At 42.4% G+C, this 22,561-nt stretch overlaps 2 long non-coding RNA genes across 4 annotated transcripts in view; both read left to right on the top strand.

Annotated features, from left to right (window-relative positions):
• Positions 1 to 12,310, top strand: part of LOC115292886 — a 95,393-nt gene extending 83,083 nt beyond the window's left edge. For all 3 annotated transcript variants that reach the window (XR_003909202.1, XR_003909204.1, XR_003909201.1), the window contains one exon: positions 12,149 to 12,310. This is a non-coding gene — a long non-coding RNA (uncharacterized LOC115292886). The remainder of the gene's footprint in view (positions 1 to 12,148) is intronic.
• Positions 12,311 to 12,900: 590 nt separating this feature from the next.
• On the top strand, positions 12,901 to 15,352 carry LOC115292887. Its single transcript, XR_003909205.1, has 3 exons — positions 12,901 to 12,980; positions 13,300 to 13,366; positions 15,288 to 15,352. It is a non-coding gene; the product is annotated as an uncharacterized LOC115292887 (long non-coding RNA).
• The last annotated feature ends 7,209 nt before the right edge of the window (positions 15,353 to 22,561 follow it).

The raw sequence follows: 22,561 nt of genomic DNA, 5'->3' as shown, positions 1-22,561 counted from the left end.
CTGAAGGGCACTGCTGACAAGCTGTACTCCCCCAGACTGATGCCAGTTCAGGGATCTGAGCTCAGGTTAAGCCAGCTCTTAACTCATTATTGCCATTTACCACAACTGGTAGCACCTGCTTTTTCTTGCCTTCATCTTCTTCAGCTGGAAAGGAGACGGAGGCTCTTGTTTTATTTCCTACATTCCTCTTGCCACGTAAATGGGAGGTATTTATAAACATGTATACACACACGCATTTGCAAAGACAAATTGCACACCTCTCTGCTCTATTTCTGGCACTAACCTTCATTTATAATGCCATATTTATGTAATTACAGTGCTGCGGTGGTAGATCATGATTTCAAAATACGGTCCTAATCACCCATCAGAAAAAATGGGGGAGAAGATGAAAAACAAATGCAAAGTATTTCAGATGTCTTCGTGAATGAGTTTTCCCACTGCCTCCTATGCTCGGGTCTTGGGATGCTCTGCCTCTGGGTGTACACGTGAGCACGTGCATGTGCACACACATGTGTACGTGTCTTCATTTTTGCTGCTGTTTAAGTCTTCCCTGGGACAAGAGAGTGAAGGCCCACTGAAGGGGCTTACCACTTGGGGATTACCATCTTTCTTCTTGATTAGATTCTTCTTGTTAATCATCTATGGCCTTAATGGTCAGGGGATCGTGGCCACAGAGAGTATTTGTTATGATACAGGGACCCCCTCGCCCGTCCCCCTGCTAAGGACACTTTTTTTGTGCATTAATCTCCCAGTAATATATGTAAGCTGCTTTTCTAGGCTTGAGGAATACTCTTCCATCCCCAGAGTTTACCTGACTCTCTATCCCTGCTGTCACAGCCCCCCTTCCTCTAGTTTTCCTTTTGCAATATCCTGCACCCCCATCACAGACCAAGATGCCTGCAAATTCCACAGCATCCTATTTTCTCTGGGCCAGGCAGCATGCCAGCTAGGTGCTCAGGGGTCTGGGTCTCTTTCTGTCTGGGCCTCTCCTACTTGTGTTCTTACGAACCTATTGGAAGACTAAGTGAATCTTTTGCAGTGCCTGAAAATCCAAATTCTGTTCTTTTCCATTTCTGGCTTGGGGTACAGTGAAGGCTCAATACACTTTGCCAAATCTTAAAACCTGAAAGCGGTTTATGCATCCAATTTTGGGGTGGCCTTTTTTCTTCCAGAAAGTTCCCTGGGGCTATTTCACATTAAATCCTACTCTGAATAACATATTCAGAAACACTGGTGAAAATATTCCTTTGGCATGTTACAATATGCCAGACTGGGCACAAAGACTTTAGAAAAAAGGGAGGGAATATTTTAAGTGATGATTATTAATTACTTTTTGGCTGTATTCACTCACTCATTACTTTGGATCAAAAGCTTCTAAGGACTATTAAGATCAAGCGTTTGAATCACCTTTCTTCTGCTTCGGTCTTGTTCTGTCTGTCCCTGGCTATTGTACTCCTTTGTGAGTTGGGAGCAAGGAGGAAACGCACAGAAGAAGCGGTGGTACCAGGATGTTAAGGGGAAGTCCAATTTCTTCTGATTTCTTCATTCAAAGGCCACCGGAGCCAAGTCTTTGAGCACCTCAACTGATGTGTCTTCCATATCAGTGCTTCTTTGGGGTTGACAAGTAAGGATAGTCAGAGAGACGGTTCGCCAACTCACATTCTACGAGCTTTAAAATTTCATTCCTGTAACTTTATAGCTCTTGAACTCTCTTTAAGGGTCGCTGGAGGGAAATCTTTGTTTAAGAGCCAGGATGAGGGAATATGTTATGAGTGCCTTTTGGTCTGTGTTATTTGCAGCTGATTTCAAAACTAGAAAACAGATCAGTTTCAGGAAATTCATTCCATTTCTTAATTGAAGTGATAGCCTATTTTAAAATAATTCTAAAAAATTAAACATGGATTCCTTTATGTATATTTCTCTTTACTGATCTAGGGTAAGGGGACCTGCTTTCACTAGGAATCTCTCCCCCGAATACACCTCCTATCGTACCTTGTTTGGCTTCTGAAATCTTACCCTCATTTAACTGTGGCCTAAGAATGTCCCATCTACCGTTTTTTCCCATCGCAAATAGCATTTTCCCTCATCTGTGGCATCTGCACATACTCTAATAAATTAACTTCACAGGATTGCTGTGTTAGAGGTTGTGGTGGAACCTGGCGAAGTGTAGCAAATTATTTTTATCTTCTGCTCCCTGTTAAGCAGTGGTTGTTATTCTATTATCTATGTTTTGAATCTAGCTGTTTGATCCGCGAAGCCTAACAGGAGCTTCTGCGCAGTCTTATGGCATCAGGGATGCCAGTCACAGCCATAAATTCCTCTGGCTAAGTAACATCCATATGCCACATCCTGAAATACGTTCAGCTGTATTTTCCCACAGCGCACCTATATATTGTGGCCTGCATTCCTTCGAAATGCATTTCTCTTTCTCTTCCTCACAAACCCACCAACTGAATCGGCAATGCGAATGGACGGCAGAGATAACATTGCCACTTCCCCCATGTTGTGCTGACCCTGTTTCTTACTTAGCTAGTGAGTCAGCATTCTAGGAGGTTTGCAGAAGCCAAATCTCTCCTTTTTTCTAGCGCTACAATGAGATTCTGGAAGAGAGAAGAGTGCCATGGTGGGAGAGCTTGGGTTCTCAGATTTTTATTTGTCTGGCCATTTTGAGGTGACAAAGGAAGGCCTTGGTCATTATGCTTCCATGTGACAGGATGGTCAATGCGTCTTTTGTAAATCTCATTCTGGATGGGGGAGGGGGGAAACGAGGAAATTGGAAAGGTGCTTTCCCATCAACGCTGGTGGCAAAACTCTAACCATTCTGCCTTGGTGTGTTTAGGCAGAGATGGGAGGCGTTAGGCAGAAAAGAAGAGAGAGTATAAGAAAGTAAGCAAAGAGAGCAGCAGCTTGTATTTGATCATACCTGGGGCAGGAACAGGGGGTTCATAGGAAGCAATCATCTGATGTCTGCTTCATTCTCCTTTCGCTGTTGATTCACTTTCTCCTAATTCCAGCTCATGACTCCTCATGGCGTCTAAAGCTATTTCACCACCTTCCTTGATACACATGTTCAGCATTCTCTGGCCTGTTTCCTGTGTCAAATATCCAAGAAAGAGAATTTGATTGGACTAGCTCATCTTTTCACTGAAAAACCACTTCAGAGGCTGGGGTCTGGTTGTTCTTGCCTTCGATTTGTACCCGACTGTGGCCAGAGTAGCAGGGCCACGGCATAAGAAGAATAGATCCCCCTGCACCTCCACGTTCTGCAGAAGCAGTACGTAGGCCCTTTCTAGGGAATGGTGGGTAGCAGCTCACGTCACTTCAGGTTTTCCTACACAGCAGATACACGCCATTTACATCCATAATTAACTGTGTACCTGCAAAACATAGACAAAAGACTCACAAACAAAGGGATGTAGCACACGACACTTGTAGGGTGCTTGCTGTTGATACTTACGGTTCAAAAGGAAAGGCTTCTGTGTTAAAATCTGTAGCAGGGAGCAACAACAACTACAACAAAAACTCCTCAAGAGTGACTTAACTCATGGAAATATATATAAAGTCGTTTATGCCCTTAGAGGAGTAAAAGATCAAAGTTGGAATAACAGAACAAAGAGCCTTCTTTTTTTTCCTTTTTCTGCATGAGACAAATCACCCAAGGACTAAAGATTTCAAAATTCTATTGTTTCTCAGATATGAATGCCAATATGTATAATACAAAAGTCAGAGGGAGGCTTAGGCAGCCCTTAAGATCTATACAAATTTGCCTTCAGCCCCCAAATTCTGTGATCCACAGAGCTCTAATCCTAGATTCCTGCTACTTCCCAGGGTAGGGATACAGGTGAGATGGACAGTCATGTCCTTTTGGCTTTCTCTACCACTCAGTTCAAACTCCTTGAATCTGCCCTTGTCCAGTAACATGTCTACTCTAGTAAGAAACTGCCTGTTTGGGGAGGGTTTCCCAAGGGCCATCATGAGGGCTTCCATTATATAAAGTGAGGTCTTTGCCACCTCCTGGTCCTTCCTCCCAGATTTCTCCAGATGGCAGGAGACCCTACATTTCTCCTTCTTCTCTTTTGCAGAGCTACTCAACTTTCCTTCCAGATTTCTTCTCCCTAGTTTGTACCTCCAATCCTTTAAAGAAAGTAATTAGAACTGAAGGAGTGCCACTTCATCTCTGTGCCTGAAAGGAGCCAGTTGGGGTTATAAGTAGGACATAGGTAACAAATAAGGTACTTATTTTAAAAACCCATTGAAGTGTAAGATTAGAACCATTGCCCCTTTTTATCAATGAGAAACTTTGAGTACTGGGTTAAGTTAGGGACTTGAGGTCACTATGCAACCAGTAGCACAATACAAAAGTTGGGATCCAGTAGGTTCCAGTAGACTCGCGGAATGCCATGAGCTTCCCACACCTGCATTTCAGCAAGATGGTGTATCAGTATGTTAACATCCTCAGTGAGGTAGGTAGATCTACAGGCCTGTATAACTGAGTGGATTTCTTTCTGGCTGAATGGCCATTGCCAGAGAGTGCTAACTAGTGAATCCCTATCAAATGAAAAAAAAAAGTAGAGTAAATGTCTGGCTCTTCATTGTATCCAAGTACTCACATTCCTACCTGATAGCACTGCGATTCTATTTGGGGGCATTGCCTCTCTTCTACCATGGGAAGATTGGGTGGATGGGAAATGCAGGTGCAATTCTTCTGTAACATATGCTGAAGGTCTTGTCAGCCAAATCCATCCTTCTACTGCCAGGAGCCCGTCACCATACCTGGACTCAGCCAAGAAGACCTTGCCCCCAGCTCTTCAAATTTCGAATAGAGTGACACAGACAAACAGATGATGGTTACAGGGTATTGATTCCAGAGCCAGCCTCCTAGGCCAGACCTCCATATTCCTGATTTTGGCACTGCCTGGTTCTATTGCTCCCGGGGATGATTTTTTGACGCTCTTTTAATGCATACCCTTTGCCTGTTTTCTCAGAAATGTGTTTCTGTCACTGCAACCAAATGACCTAATGAGAACAGACTTCTCTAGTAGTCTGTCAAACTCAGTCCATGTCCCTCTGCCTTGTTTGCTATTATTATTCAATGCCTGGGTTAAAAATGTGGATGGAATCAGGGTCCAGAGTGATTACCATAAACAGAAATGATGAATTAAAGTAGGTGAAATATTACTAATAAGGATGTTTTGCAGCTTGGCACATAAGATGCCAAAATCTAACTGCCCATTGACCTTGGTAAGCAGTAGCATCATGTGGGAGGGTAGGGAAACAGCCCCCATTCAGGGCTAGGTATTGAGATGCTCGAAGGAAGGTACAGCTGTCCCACAGATGCGGAAATTGAGGCATGCAGTGATTCCACTAACACCTGATAGGTATAAGATTCAAAAACGAGTTCTGACTTTTGCTGTCACGCTATAGATAGCAGCCAAATCACAGGGGATTGCACCAGAGAAGAGTGCCGGTGAAGACAGCTCTGGGTCCAAAGACTAGGGTAAGCTCAGGTGTAGTTTTAGAAGATGTGGGCCCTGGGGACATTTTAGCCCAGGAGCTGAGGCAAAGAATCCTGCTGTGAACAATTAAAATCAAGATGGTGTTCATGCATTGCAAGACTCGAACATAACAAAGATGTCAATTCTTGCTGAATTGATCTATAGGTTTAATACAACCCTTATAAAAATCCCTGCATGGTGTTTAATAGGCATAGACAAGCTTATTAAAAAATTTACATGAAAATGTGCAGGAGTTTAGTCTATGGCCATACCACCTTGAACGCGCCTGATCTCGTCTGAAAATGTGCAGGACTTCAGAATAACTAATATATTTTTGGGAAAAAAAGAAGAAAGTGGGAGGAATCACTATAGCTAATGTCCAAGCTCACTATGCAGTTTTGGTCATCAAAATGGTATGGTCTTGGTAGAGGCATAGACACATGGATCAATGGAACAGAATAGAGAATCAGTTATAAACCCACAGAAGTATGCCTACCTGATTTTTGACAAAGTTGCAAAAGCAGGGCAATGGGGAAAAAGAGTTTTTTCAACAAAAGGTTTTGGAGCAATTGGACATCTATGGGGGGGAAATGAACCTCAACCTAAGCCTCCTATCTGGTACAGAAATTCATTAGAAGTGGATCATATACTTAAATGTAAAACTCTAAAACTTCTCTTAAAATATAAGAGAAAAGTTTTAGGATTGTATGGCTTGTGAAAAATTATTTTGGTGTCTAGGAGTGAGTTGATATGGAAAGCCCAATCCATAAAAGGTAAGATTGGTAAGTTGAACCTTGTCCGAAATGAAAAACTTTGGCTCTCTTCAACTATGTTAAGAGGATAAAGGGCGCCTGGGTACCTCAGTTGGTTAAGCATCCAGTTTTGGTTCAGGTCATGATCTCACGATTCGTGGGTTTGAGCCCCGCGTCAGGCTCTGTGCTGACAGCTAGCTCAGAGCCTGGAGCCTGCTTCTGGTTCTGTGCCTCCCTCTCTCCCTCAGACCCTCCCTTGCTCATGCTCTCTCTCTCTCTCTGTCTCTCAAAAATAAATAAAAGACATAAAAAATTAAAAAAAAAAGAGGATAAAAGCCCAAACTACAGACTGGGAAGCAATACTTGCAAGCCACATACCTGACAAAAGACTTGCATCTAGAATATGTGTAAGAACTCTTAATATTCAACAGTAAAAATTAAACAATCCAATTAGGAAATGAGCAATGGACATGAACAGACATTTCATTGAAGAGACTATACAGATGGCAAACGGGTATATGATAGTATAGTAAATATTATTAGCTATTAGGGAAATGCAAATTAAATCCACAATGAAGTATAACTATGCACCAATCAGGATGAGTAAAATAAAAACAACAGGAATAGCACCAAGTGCTAGCAAGGGTGAAGAAAACCGGATCCTTCATGCTTCACTATGGAAATGCAAGGTAGCACAGCCACTCTAGAACATAACTTGGAAATTTCTTATGAAACTATGCATGTACCTAGTATACAGCCCAGACATGCACCTTTTCCTGGAAAAATGAAAACTTATACATCCATAAAAACCTAAAAGTAGTGACACCTGGGTGGCTCTGGCTCTGTTGGTTAGGCATCTGACTTCCGCCCAGGTCATGATTTTATGGTTCCTGGGTCCAAGCCCCACATCAGGCTCTGTGCTGACAGCTCAGAGCCTGGAGCCTGCTTCAGATTCTGTGTCTCTGTCTCTATCCCTTCCCCACTCACGCTCTGTCTCTGTCTCTCTCTCTCTCTCAAAAATACATAAACCTTAAAATTTTTTTTAAATAAAAAAAACCCCTGAGTGTGAATATTCATAGCAGCTCTATTTATTTGCTAGAGCCCTAACCTGCAAACAACACAAACACACTTCAGTGGGTGAATTAGTTAGACAAAGTGCAGTGCATCCATACCACAGAATACTATGCAGGAATAATAATGAACAGATTCTTGAAGCTTGCAAGTGAAGTATGCAAAGTGAAAAAAAGCCAGTCTCAAATGGTTGCACTATATGATTCCATTTATAAAACATTCTTGAAAGGAAAAAAAAATCATAGAGATGGAAAGAAGTTGCCAGAGGTTGGGAGCGAGGGAGTTGGCCGTTGATGTAGAAGGGTAGCATGAAAGGTCCTTGGGGTCCTTGTGATGGAGCTTCTGGATCTCAGCTGTGTGTGTAGATTTTCCCAAATCCACATATGTGAAAAATTGCATGGAACTAAATACACCCACATACACGACTGTACGTGTGTTTATGTAAAACTGGTGAAATCTGCAAAAGGTTGGTAGATTGAATCAATGTCAGTTTCCTGGTTCTGATGTCATACTGTATTTTGGTAATGGGTAAACTGGGTTAAGTGTATACAGATACCTCCTTTTATTTCTTATGTGTGAATCTACAAATACCTCAAAATATACAGCTACAAGAAATCAAGGGTATGACTCTGAAATGCAGGGAGGACCCTAGTCAGTAGCTGGTGTAAAGCCAGCTCTCACCGATTCCTCAGCATCAGCCAATGGCAGCCCCACTGCATCCAAGGCCCGTGTTCTCTCCACATGTCACTGTCTCTATGTGACTTCCTGTTCCTCCATCCTAACAACGGGGCATCACAGTATCTGGCACATAGGATCCATTGCAGCTTTCTGAATGAATGAGGTCTTTTTCTGATTTCCATTTTCTATGACGTCTATTGAATAATTGGCTTTACTTAGTTCACAAGCCTTCTTCACTGCTATTATTTTATGATCACTGTTACTTTAACATATTGCATGCCTAAACCACAAAGCCAGATCACAAAGGGGGGAAAAGGGAGTGTAAGTTACCAACGAATTCACTGCTAAATTCCTAGCTTTTAACTAATGGTCCAAAGACCTCAGACTGATAGTTAATGAAGAGTTATGGAAAAGAAAGCAATTACCATATAACATGGGTTGATCATATCCTAAGAACACTGAGAGTCTCTTTGGTAGAGAAGAGAAGAGCTTTGTTTTCACTTATTTACTTTCCAAAACAGAATGAAGACTTCTGAGGCCAGCACAAAATAACTGTAATTCTCTGAGTCACCATGGTAAAACAAAACTTGACAATTGTTTGGCGTAAAAGTTCAAGGATTTCTTTTCCCATTTATCATTCAGGATAAAAGCTAATTATAAAAATAGCTACCTGAGAATAGCACAACCACACCAACAGGGAGTCTTCGGTGTCCTTCCAAGATGTCAGAGTGGTTCCCACGTAGTGGGCCAGGTTTTCTAATTAGGGATCCAGAGGAACGAGTCGGTTTATTTGCCAGACTATCCTCCTTAAATCTCGCAAGTGCACTGAGTTTGGGTGTCCGGCATTTAATGGAGTTCACTCGTAGCATTAATCTACTACACAGATATCCAAAATCTAAAATCTTATCTACAATCTTTTTGGAAAGGAAGAAATAAGGAAGAAAAGAATAAAGCCAAAGATTGAGTCCATGCTGTTTATTACACATGAGGCTAGACGTGAATGATGCTTCTAAAATAGCAAGGATGCTGCTGCTAACTGCATCCTGAGGAAGTTCTGGAGATAAGAAAGGTCGCCCAGAAGATTATTCCAAGCCGTGAGTAACTTCCTAAATGCTCCACCCTACCTTATGGTGTCGTGTTAAGTATTAAAGCACAGTCCCTGACATTAAGAAGGGGCTTGTTCATTGTTAACTATTGTGTCGTCATCATCATTAGAGCCATTATTATTACTTTGACCATCAGTGCTTAGGAGTGAGGAAAGCATCATTGGATAGCCTCACCACCCCTCTGCTTATTCGGGCTCCAGGATGTCAGAGCTGGAATGAGGTCCCACAACGGTGGAGTTCTACCATCATCCTCTGACCTTCTCTCTTGAGATGTGGAGGAACAAACCTAACTTGCACGATCCTCAAGCCAGAGGCGGATAACGCATCATCAGTCCTCCTTGCAGAAGCCTACGTGTTCAGCAGGGTTAGGACCCCCTGGGTCTGGCTCTATCAGTCAAGCACACTAGCCTGTACTCATGACCTTGGTATATTCTGTCACAGTGAAGCGGCTAATGGTATCTCCTGACCCTTTAGCATCTCTAAAAGTTATTTCCTTACACAGCTCATCTGATGGCTGTTTGACTTACAACAACATGCCTTGTTTTGCTTAATGGTGAACTCTATGTCAACATTTCTGGCTCTCTAATCTGCAGTGGGTAATGCTGATTTTGGCTCAGGAGCCAGATAAATTGCTCTAAACAATTTATACCCAGTCAGAGCAGATGCTACAATTTCATTATTTTGGACCATTATCAGCTCTACCCAGAACCCAATGCAGCCACTATCCCTTGCCAGATATGTCTCTATCTCTCAGTGTCAAATTGGAGTGGCAGACACAGCTTTATTGATACTGCCTTCTGGAAATTTCCCACTTACCAATATGTTTGATTCTTGGAAACATGATTTAGTATATCCCAACAAAATCCTGTAACATCAAATATGAGCAGAGGGCTTAAGATTAGGTTTTAAATGGCTCATTTCTGGTGCACTTCGAGATTGCTCAAGAGATAATTCTGAAAAATTAACTATGAAAGTCCATATTTTTGACAAGCCCAGTTGGGGTGTCATACCACCATATTCCCTGGTCTGTCCTATCCAAAACCATTACTTCAATGGCCACTTGTAGGCTATTTGCTCCCCAACCTGTATCCCAAGCTCAGATGCAAAATGAACCCAAACCAGAATATGCAGCAGTATACACTGTTTGAACTGGTCAGTGAAAGAAGAAGAAATGTGAATATCTGATAAACCTGAACATGCTCAGCATCCAATTGTCAGAGATGAGATGTCAAGATGAGATGTCATTTTTAAAAAATTATTAAAGCAATGAACCCTTGTGGAAGGGTCAAGATCAAAGTCCCATATTCCTTAGCTAGTTTTGAGAGTTTTAAAAAATGTTTATTTATTTATTTTAAGACAAAGAGAGTATGCGTGTGAGCAGGGGATGGGCAGAGAGAGAGGGAGAAAGAATCCCAAGCAGGCTCTGTGCTGTCAACATGGAGCCTGCTGCAGGGCTCCATCCCAAGAACCATGAGATCATGACCTGAGCCAAAACCAAGAGTTGGACTCTTAACCAACTGAGCCACCCAGGTACCCATTTTTGAGAGATTTAAGCCATGGATTACACTCTAGTGATTTGATAGAAGGTCCTATGGAAATATTACCCTATTATTTTCAGTAACACAAGCATTGTGTTAAGTGCAGGGGTGGGCAGACAAGAGCCATTTAGCACACAACCCTTGACTTCAGGGACCTTGGAACAGGGCAGCTGAATACACAGACCAAAGGATTAGCAAACATTGAGGGCAGAACTTTGTGTCATGCTTTACCTTCCAAAATGGAAGGTATGTGAAACAGGTGGGATTAGATGAAATAATCAAAGGTGTCTTCTTGAAGAATGGCATCTTTGATCTGGATCATCAGTAAAGTTTGTGTAGACTTTCAGGGAACAGAGGGAAGGCCCTGCAAGACAGGCTTTTCTGTTAGCACAAGCAGACAGGCAGAATGAAGAGAGCACATTTAAGACCCAGCAAAAACAAAAGCTTGATAAACATGGAGGCTCTTGAGAGGAAATGAAGAATAAGGTTATTCAGCTGAGGCCTGATTAGGAAAACCCTCAAAAGCCAGGAAGAGAAGTCTGGAAGGAATAGAAGGCCATAAGCAAATGTTTTTACCTCAGTGAACATATACTGCACACCTTTGTGTGTTCTCAAGAAGGTTCTGGGGAAACAGAAATGAATAGGATGTGGCCCCATCCTGAAGGGATGAACACGTTGTCTTGCTTAGTTGGGCAGCAGTGTGCAGAACAGGATGAAGAATTATAAGACCTCAATTCTACCTTATTATAAAATATTATTACAACAATAGTATTATAAACATTACATGAGAAGTAATATAATAAAGATTAGTAATGGCTGTAATGTTGGTAAAACAAAGGCTGAGGCAGAATCAAACCAAAGGCAAGGGGATGTTGAGGTGCTCTTTTTAGGGATTTTGGGGTGTTTGTAACCCAATGGTTTTAGCTTTTGAGCTTCATTTGCCTCTTTGATAAAGGAGAAGTTAAGGTTGCCATTATTTAGCAAATATATATTTTTGCAGTGTAAATATGTCCTGTGCAACATTTGTTGTTTATCTGAAATTCGGTCTGACTGGGCACCCTGCATTTTATCTTGGCAAGCTAAGAAAAGTCCTGCTTAACATCCTGTTACAGTTTTAACTGCTCACTTCATATGACAAAGTTACGTACAAGTTGAGTGCACCAGCTGGACCTTCAGCGGGGGACATGGCCAGCTTTGGTTTCAGTGTATGTGTTTGCTAAGTACTTGAAAAAGGTCCTCTGTACTGCAGCATTTAAACATTGCACCAGAAAATATCTGATTGCAGAAAATACCATTACGGGGAAGAACACCATATAAGACATCTTTTCCCATATTCTAAGTTCCCCGTGTTTTTAGCAATAGGATTGGTTTTTTTGGCCCAAACATAAAGAACCAAGCGTGATAAAGAATAATCTCTGCCAGATTTGTTTATGCTATTTATTGTTCCTAAATGTCACTTATCCACTACAATTGATGTACTTGATAGTGTATTGTTTTCATTTCCACAGGAAAGAGGATACAGGAAGCGTGTTCTTCACAGTTTTCTTGTTTGGGCCTCAAAGATTCCAGCCAATTGCCTTTTCCTATCTCTACCATCCAGCGAAATCTACTTAGCTCCCCCAACTGCTTGCCAAAGTCAGACAAAATCATCAGAACTTCCAGAAGGTGGAAAAAGGTATGGGTGTTAAGTATTAAAGAGTAGCCGTGAGGGGGGTCTTTGACATCAATTTCATTCTCCCAGTGAGTTCGTGGAATTCTTCTTCTGCTTCTTTCTCTACAGAGAGATTTGACTTTAGCTCTTTTTAGCTGTTTTGCAACTAACTCTTGAAAAATGGGGATGTGGGGCAACTGGGTGGCTCAGTCAGTTAAGCGTCCAGCTTCGGCTCAGGTCATGATCTCACAGTTCGTGTGTTTGAACCCCGTGTCGGGCTCGGTGCTGACAGCTCAGAGCCTGGAGCCTGCTTCGGATTCTGTATCTCCCTCTCTCTCTGACCCTCCTCTGCTCGTGCTGTCTCTCCCTGTCTTTCAAAAATAAATGAAAATTAAAAAAAGAAAACTGAGGATGTGATTTCTAGCTTTGTACTTTGTGTGATAAGATTCCATAGTCACAAAACCATTGGGAGCTTGGCTCGTTTGTAAGAATTGAATTTTTGTTGAAATAAATAGTAAATGTCCAAAGGTGTGGTTTAACCCAGGAAAATGCAAACCACAGTACAAGGACACATGGAAGGTATGTGGTATCAACAGGCATCTCTTGGTGGCCAGCAACTGAAATCTCTGAAGAAAGCTCACGTGAGAAGGAGCGTACTTCAGGGGACTCCAAGAGGTATTTTGCAGGAGGTAAAGCTGTTGCAACAAGAAAGCTTTGAGATATTCCTCCCTCCTTCCCTCACCACCCCTCTCTCCCACCTCTCTCCCTCTCTTCATCTCCCTTTTTTTCTGTCACTAGTGAGAGCATTCACACTCACACACACACACACACTCACACACTCGCAACCCATATTACGGCTGCCATTTTAAAATGAAGTCACACCTTTATCTGTATGAACTTGAATGCTGGTATCTGAGTTCAACCTTCCATGGAAGAGACTTACCTTTTCATCAAGTATCCGTCAGTAGGATGTGGGAAGGATCTCATGGTTGCCTGTTTCCTCACCAGGGCTCTGATTGTGGAAATATGCAGAGATATGGACAGAACAGCCACATCAAGTGACATGAAGACTAAGGTACTTTCTCTAGCATTTTATCTTTTAATGCTTCCTAACATGAATGAGGGGCTGATATTGTGACCTGATTTTTATGATTTTTTAAAAATATTTTTTCTCTCAAGTTCTGAATTCACTGAGTAAATCCTTCAGAACGTTTGGCTTTGTGTTATGAGTTTCATGGCTTAGATTTCCGCTGGAGCTAATCACACCGTGGATGGTATTTGTCTCGAAGTACTGCCCCTAAGATCATTTTTAAAATGACTAAGTCTGTCTGTCTTGGATTTTCAAGGTCATTTGTTTCTTCTAAACTGCAGACCTAATATTTTTGCAGCTGACCATTATCTGAAAGCACGGGAGGAAGGAAATATTTATTTTCTGATGTATGACTGCTCGACCCCAGCCAAAAGGGAAAATGTCACTGACGTTGTCACTGGTGATTGTGGTGGCGGGGGATGAGTCCAGCCATGGGGCGGCCATGCTGCTTGCCTCCTATTCTCTTTTTGGAAGCAGATTTGATTTAATGGCAATTCCATTATACATCCAAGACCCCTTTCAGCCCTTGGAGGTTCGTACCACCAGGATAAGTTAAGACAGCACTTGATATAGCTCAGCATTAAGTGGAAGAAGGAGAAATCTCTTTAAATTAATCTCGCTAATCAAGGGCTTGAGGCTTAACAAAGGACATCTCACTGAATAATTGGTTATAGCAATTGAGTTTTCTAGAGATAATTTTTTTGGCCTTCTCTCAAAGTTGTACTGTGCATTGTGTAAGAATGGGAGTAGACAAGAGGGAGCAGAGATGGTCTCTTATAGGGTTCCAGTTAAGCTTTTAATTTACACTGGTTATCTATACCTGTGGACGCTCCCACATCATTATCTGGGAGATAGTGGAGGAAAAAAAATGGCACTCTATTTTCTGCACCCTCTTCTCCCTGAGATCTTGCATCTTCATTTAAAAGCAATCAGGTAGGCAGGTGAAGGGATTGGAAAAAGGATGGCTTTTAATAGCTTTTGAGACCAAGATTCCAGCTTCCTCCTTAAAGGCTGGCCCACACTTCTGTGATACCCAATATGGTATTTGCAGTCCCACCTTGTGTGTTTCAAGAATTTTTTGCTTTTCAGATTAAAAATGGTTTAAAGAAAGACAGCCGGGTAGCTGGAGGTGGCATAAATAAGAGAGAGAATATTTTTCAAAATCCACCTGGTTCATTCTACTAGTTACAATGTAGCCCCAGTCTCAGGTCCAGTCTACAAAGTCCAGGATAAGGAGGTCCTTATGAAGAACAATCTACAGGAAGTGTGCTGCCCGTTTAGAAATGCCAGGGGGTTATTTGTTTGAGTCTATCATTTCCTTGTCTTCCTCTTCCAAAGGGCCTTAGGCTGGGTGGATGCCAGGGGGCTGGAATCTTAATTTGAAAGGTGGGCCGGTCAGAATCATAGAGAGAAGCTAAGTGTTATACACTCAGAGTATTGTGTTCAGACACCAAATTCAGGGGAACAGAGGCAGGTTCAAGACAATGATGTCAGTGCCAAGACCAGAGTGGCAGAAATTAAGGCCAAAGTAAGTGGGAAATAGGGAAGGGGCAGAGGATGGTGTTTGGAGAGGTGGGATGAGAATGGTCTCAGGGAGCTGGAGTGAGGACTCAGCACGTAAGTGTCACATGAGAATATTCTAGGCCAGTGGTGCTCAGCTGCAGTGTCCTAATAATGTTGCCCTTTGACTGCTGGCAGCAAGCGGGATGGTGCATGGAGCTATTAGGCATGCCCTGCAGAGAGGCCAAGAAGCTGACAGAGGCCCCTCTGCAGAGAGAGCGTGACGTGACCCTCCTTCACACTGTCCCACAAGAGTTGGTTTACAAGGAAAATTCCTTGGGATTACGAGTGCTGGTGTCCATGGATTTCTGTACCTCTGTGATGTGTCCATGACTCTCTCCAACAGGAAAACAGAATGGGCTCCTCATGGCGTGGCAGTGGCTCTTGGAGGCACCTATGGGGAAAGGATGGCTGAGTAAATCGGCATGGACTGTAGCCCAGCAAAGCATACAGCTGTCCACGGAGCTGTGCGTGTCCTGTCCCAACATCATAGCCATGATTTAAGGAAACAAAAAATAGTATAATGTTGCTTGAGTCTTGAGGACTCCAGAAACAATGGATGTTTGTTAAAATGGCTGACGCCTCACCTCACGGGCGGGTGCAGTAGGGATGGTAACTGTCCCAGGCATGGACAACTGGGGCCAAAAATTAGATTTTGTGAGGCTGGTCCTACCAAAAGTAGCATGGGGGAGCAAGAAAGTAGGCTGAATCAGAGATGCCAGGGGAAAGTCAGGGGTCAGATAGCAGGAATCTCATACCCATACATAGGTGTGGAGGTCTAAGGAGGGACTGACCAAGTTAAGAACCAGGGAGCAGATCAGTTCTTAGGTCAGAGAAAGACAAGTGTGGTGGTAGGGAAGCCAAGGGGTATGCTATATGCTATCAGTGGCTAAGATAATCAAAAGCTTACTTTATTTAGTATACCATTCAGTCATTCAAGAAGTGTACATCCATACATTTATTCAACAAGTACATTCCAAGTTCCATGCCTAAATCTTGGAATGCAGTAGTGATGGGACCCAGACACCAATGCGGACAAGTACTGTGACGTCGTGGACGAAGTTTACGAGACCATGTAGGAGAGCACCTACATGGAGTTTTGGGAGATAAAGGAAAAATCTCTCCTCTTGGTAGAGAATGCTGGGCTGAGGCTCAAGGACAAGGTGGAGTTGAGTGGAGGATGCTTGTTTGGGGCAAAGGGAACAACACATGCAAAGGCTGGGTGGCAAGAGGGAACACAGTGCCTTGGGGAAGTCCCATAATGTTGGCCTGTTTAGAGGAGAGAGAGGGAGGTGGGGCCCAGCAGGGCGAGCAGGTAAGGGTTCTGGTAACGGCAAGGACCAGAACCAGAAGGCCGTTGTGAGGACTTTGGACTTGGCTCTAAAAGCCATGGAGAGCCGCTGGAAGGGTTTGGAGCAAGAGAAACTCCACCTGAGTTGTGTTGGGAAGGATGGCTCTGGCTGTGGGCTGCATGATTCAGGGTTGAGATGGTGTGCTGAACCTGGGAGGTGGCTGTGGAGCTGGAGAGAGGCAGAGAGGACAGGGACTTAGCTTGTTACTGTGGCAGGGCTTGTTCCTTGACCTTGGCCCCAGATTTAAGGGATGGGAGGAGGCAAAGATGACTCGGGGCCGGGGCGCGGGTTGGACAGTGGAGGGCGGATGGTTACCAGTAGCCATTTGGACAACGGAAAAGGGAAACTGGGTGTGGGAGGGAGGGCAGGGGCTCAGTTTTGGGTGTGTTTGGGTTGCGCTGCCGAGCCTGTCCAGGTGAATAGTAACCCTGCGCACAGGACCATGCAGGGGTTCACTGTCAGTTAACAGTTAATGGGGTGATTCTTCTCTGGGACGGCTGAGACATAAGGAGTCTGGGCCAGAGGGCTATAGATAACTCTCAAGTTTGAATCTAGATGTACAGTAACAAGATTTAGCTTCTGAATGCGAAGACACAAACAAAGAGATCTACATCTCTCAGTGCATGAATAAGAATTCCACTCGCACCAACAGATCTTGCTTTATGAATTCCTTGATAGGCTTCCTTAACAAAGCAAGCAGCTCGGGCTGTGTCTTGTGGAAATGTCTGCAGGGCACGCCCAGAAAATGGCGTTCTTCACAAAAGACGTGCCATCTCCCTGGGCTGGTGAACCCCAGCGCCGCCGACTTTCTCCTCATCAGGAGGCGTTGCCCTGCTCAGGGCACTACTGCCCATCGCCTGCCTCCCTGCAACCCCGGAAGACAGCCATCTGTTGAGCTGCGGAGTGTTTTCAGCCGCAAGTCATGTATCATTATTCTAGCCAGGGCTTGCCGCGACTCGTAGCATTTTTATAGGTGGGAGCCCAGCTTCTGTTCTGAGTTAGAGCCTCTCGTCTGCCTGTGGCAAATTGCAGCATATGCTAGCGGAACTTCCCTCCTGGGTGATACTTGAAATATTCAGGGTATTATTTGTTCAGACATTCCACTACCCTTTTTAGACAACTCTTTCTCGATTACTTCAATCTTCAAGTACAGAAATGTGTGTGTGTGTGTGTGTGTGTGTGTGTGTGTGTGTGTGTGTGTGTGTTTTGGATTGTCTCACACCAGAGGCATTTTTCACTTTCTCGTTAGAAATTTTCTCTTTGTCCAGAAGGAGAAACACTTGGGAAGTACACACTTTATATTCAGTTGTTTTTTTTTTTTAAATGACCCATGAAGGTATGCTTTTAAAGTTGGATTCTGGCACAATATATTTGTAATTTTAAACTGTTAAAGAGAGAATAGTTTTGAATTTAACCCAGCACTAGCAATCCCTGCGAAGGAATAATTCCATTTAATAGCTTCAAGTTACATGAAAGCTCTTGCTTCAAGGGAAAAAAAGCTAAAGGTAATAGGGGTGGTTTAGGAGAGAAACACATTGTAGGAGACAGATTAGCTTTGTGGGTTCATGCTCTAGGTGTCGGCCAATTATCATCTTTCCTTCTAGCTCTGGTGGATCAGAAGAACTCTATTTATTGAGTTAGGAGGCAGGAAATACCGTAGCAATGAATAGTTTGGGAAGGCTGAACGTGCTAACTGGATGGGAAAGTTCTAGACATCAGGAGTTTCCTTTTCTAGACTAATTAAATTCTGTTGCAGGAGAAAAACATTAGGAATTTTTGCATGTGGTGAGACTAAGAGTTCTGGGTGGTTCTCGCTGTAAGAGAGTGTGGTGGAATTATGCGGGATCTTGGAAACAGAAGTGGACCTCAAATGATAGCTACTGAGTGAAGGCCTTCGAGGGTGTTTCATCAGCCTTTGGATAAAGCCCAACCTTCTTCAAAAGGCACATGAAGCTTTATGGTTTGGCTCCCAGGTGCGTTTCCAGGCTTCATGGCTACCTTCCTTGCCCATCCCTCATTCTACCACCTTATTCTGTCTCCCACCACTCTTGCCTCTGTGCTCCCACTACATAACAGTCCTTGTTTTAAGAGTGACTTTTCCTCAGGCACTTCGGTGGCTCAGTTGGTTAAGCATCTGACTCTTGATCTCGGTTCAGATCACGATCACAGGGTTGTGGGATCGAGCCCCATATTGGGCTCTGTGCTGAGTGTGGACTCTTTCTTTCCCTCTGCCCTTCTCTTCCCCTTGCATGCCCTTGATCTCGCTCAAAAAAAAAAAAATGACCTTCTTAAACATCTCAACTCTAGGACCTAACATGAGCTTTATCTTCTAGCCTCCATATTTCATTATAAATGTCACTTTTCTCTCAGAATCCTTCCTTACCTTTGTATATCCACCTTTGATCTCTTGATTTGCACTTTCTATAGCACTGACAGTAGTATATTGGAGTTGTTCAATTACCCATCTCTCTGACAGTGTTGAAAGTTCTTTGAGGACCCACTTTGGCACCGTGTTTCCTGTGTCTGGCACATAGCAGGTGCTAGAATAACATTTGCTGAATTGAATTGTCCAATTGACAAAACTTCTAGAGCAGTGTGCTGAATTGTACAGAATCATCTGTATTCAACACTCACTCCATCTGTGTATACTGTTCAAATACACTTTTATGAAAATATTAGGTAATATTTATCCTTAGCTCTTAAAGTATACTATTATGAAAGAAAGAATAGAAATGAATAAAAAATGTTATTTTCTGTATTTCAATCATGCATTCTTTGGAATATACTAAAAGATCTAAGTCATGTAAGACCAAATCTGATTCCTGCTGATGTTGAGAAGCTTACCCTAATGTAACAAAAAGACCAGGAAATAAATGGCCTTGCTGCTTTTTTTTTTTTTTTGGAAGTGATATGATAGTTTGATGATGAACCATAATTCTGGTTTTTTTAAAATCTGTAGTATGAAGATATTATGACTTACCAAATACAGTTCTTGGAAGAATAAAATGAGGTAATGATTATAGAGAACTGGCTATGATACCTGGCACAAGGTCAAAACTAAATAAATAGTGACTTGTAATGCATGCTGACAGATGTAGCTGCACTTGTGGTGAGCATAGCATAATGTACAAACTTGTTGAATCTCTATGTTGTACACATGAAAGTGATGTAACATTGTCTGTTAACTATACTCAAATAAAAAAATGGTGACTTCCCCATTTATGGGACTATCTCTAAGGGCCTGGCTTTATCCTTTCCAATAGGTGAGGTTTTCAAAGTAGAGCGTGAGTTCACAATGTTCAGACTCCCTCACTCACACTTCTGAGATATTCTTCTGTGGGCACATGTATGTCATGCATGTGTGTGCACACATGTGTATGCATGTGTATGTAAATGCTCATGCATGTGCCCTCACTCTGTGGACTGTGTATAGTAGAGGTTGAACTTTCTAAAAACTTTTCCCTTGTAATTTGCATTCTCATCAACTTTCTGTTGACCTTACCATGTAGTTCAAGGTATCACTTAGGTGTTACTGACACCTTTGAGCACATCTGCTTGGAACTGTGCTCGGAGGATTGAAAATTTTGAGGGTGTGTGCATAATGATAGAAAGCTCTAAATAATAAGTTAAAAGATAGTTTGGAGGCCTCGTTACAGCCATCTGGGTTAACTTCCCATAACAAATTAAAATATCCATCCAGACACGTTTAATTTTTCCAAAGCACCTCTTCTAAAAGCCAATGTACTTTTTACATAATCAGAATGGCAACACTTTGAAAATATTTTACTTTGTTGGAAAGTCAGTTATGTTGCAGAATACATTTTCTCCATGGACGGGGGCGATAGGTTCTCATATGTAATGGGGAAAATCAATACCCAAACAAAAACATCAGATACCGTAATAAGGTCACGTACGGATTTTCTTTCCTTTCCCTTTCAGTTTTTTTTTTTTAAGTATGCTCAATGCCCAACATGGGTCTTGAACTCATGACCCTGAGATCATGAGTCATGCTCCACCGACTGAGCCAGCCAGGTGCCCCTCATTGTTATTATCTTTTTAATTAGCAGTAAGTCCCTTTGGTTTTCTTCTCACATTTACAAAAATCATTGTAGATGCAGAGGTATGATCAGTTAACAACTATTAATTTCTGAAAAAAACCAAGAAGAACAAAACTTCCATCTTAAATCTTCTACAGAAATTAGAGCAATTTCCAACACAACCTTGAGAATTAGGCAGCTACAATCCATTTTCTTCCACACCAGCTATCTATTTAGTAAATAATTTGTGTAATGTGGTAGCATGATATATACTATTTCCTTAATTTTTCTACCAAGCCAAATAGCATCAGACATGTAATGATGTAGGTTTCTTTGAAGACAGACTTCAGTGCAGACTAAGATAAGAGAATTCTGGTTCATAATGGCCGTAGCATTTTCTAGGCATCATTTACTGTAACTGGGCAGCAAAAGAAATACCAGTGTTTCCTTAAAATAAGACAATTTGCAGGACCTGTCACAAGAAGTAGAAAGATTTTTCTTTCTTCCTGGTTTCTTTTTAACCACCCTCATAAAACAAAGGAATTGCCAGAAACCTCTGGATCCTTCTTCTCTCTTCATGAAAAGGACTGCTTAATTGAAGTTACCGACCTTCTTTCCTTTTCCATTCAAAGCTCACCTCTACCCCCTTGGAGGGATTTCAGGGGAAAGATTTCTGCCTTCCAGGAGCCTCAGAGAATTATAACCATCTGTCTCCATGTATTATATATGCTCCTGTGAGCACATTAAAGAGCCATAAGATGCAAACATATAGTATATGTTCTTTACTACTTTTTAAATAGAGATTCTTTGAAGACATTATGGGAGTGTTCAGGGGTGGCAACAGGAGAGGCTGGATTTAAATAAATTCTGAGCAATCCTAAGATTCTGTAATGATGTCACTTGTATTATCTAAAGTATTGCTCTGAATCTCACTGATGGCCAACTACCTTGAAATGTTTAGTTCAGCCTCTCCTCCATATTCAGGCAGTTTTTTTTATCCATTTAATGTTCTCCTCCTCAAAGGGAGGAAAGTCTCAGAGGGCAGAGGGAGCTTGGTATTTTGGGGTGAACAAAATTTATTGTTTATTGTGTTCTGAATTTCAGGTTGTTCAGGGGGAGGTATGGGTGAGAAGAGGTTGGAAATCATGTCAACCTTGTGATCTGATGAAAGAGCCATGGAGCATTTTATGAATTAGTGCTATGGTAAGGTTTTTAATTTTAGAAATATCACAGTTAATTCTGGGTAGTGGGAATACAAATGTTTGTTTTATCATTCTTTGTATGTTTCTATATTTTCAAAAGTCTAATTCAAATGAAGTAAATAGAACTTATTCTGGCTATAGAGTAGAGAAGGGGTTGCAAAAGACGTGATGCCTGCATCAGGTTAAAATTGGTGATAGTGAGGCCTTCAGGAGACAATATGTGTTCACTGTGGCAGTGCCTCAATAGGAATGGAGATTCCCAAATGGATTGAAGCACTTATAGGAGGTAGGATCAGGATCAGATGTGGAGGGGGTGGGGTTGGTGCGGTGAAGAAAACAGGTGTCCCTAATGTTTCTGGAAGTATCAACTGGGTGAGTGATGGTCCACACAGGAAGACAGGTAGAAGGTGATTATGTCCACTTGGGGTAGTTCAAAGTGTCTGTCAGTTATCTTAGGAAAGATGCCTTACAGACAGTTGGATTTCTGAGTCTGCGATGCTAGAGGAAGTCCAGAGTTAGGCACTGTTGGCGTGTGGATGCCATAGGAGTGCATGAGACACTACAGGAGAGTGAGGGCAAGGTCAGGGTTAAAAGTTGGGAACATTTACAAACACTGCAGTGTTAGAGGAAAGAGACTAAGAAGAAGTGGATGGAGAGCTTGTTTGATAAAGAAACAAGTCATCAATTGTGCCAAAGAGATCGAGTGAGAGACTTCTGATAAGCCATCTCTGATTGACTTTAGCAGTAAGAAGGCTTTCAGGGAGACCAGTGGTGGTGGAATGGCAGGAAGTAGCCAGATTACAACATTCTAAAGATTAAATAATAATAACAGTGGCTCTTTTGAGAGCTTGTCCTGTGCCATATTTTATATAACTAAGGTTATATAATAAGTAGAACCAATATGAACTCCATCCTCCCTGAGAAAACAGAGACCTCGGTTAAATGCTGTGCCCAGGATCACACAAATCAGGCGTGAGAACAGCTCTGGCTCCGTCTGCTTCAATCCAAAGCCTTGAGCTTATTGGTGAG

Source organism: Suricata suricatta, chromosome 5 (assembly GCF_006229205.1).
Source record: "Suricata suricatta isolate VVHF042 chromosome 5, meerkat_22Aug2017_6uvM2_HiC, whole genome shotgun sequence".
Taxonomy (NCBI): domain Eukaryota; kingdom Metazoa; phylum Chordata; class Mammalia; order Carnivora; family Herpestidae; genus Suricata; species Suricata suricatta.
Note: the sequence above shows the minus strand (reverse complement) of the source record. Positions and strands in the feature narration are given on the sequence as shown.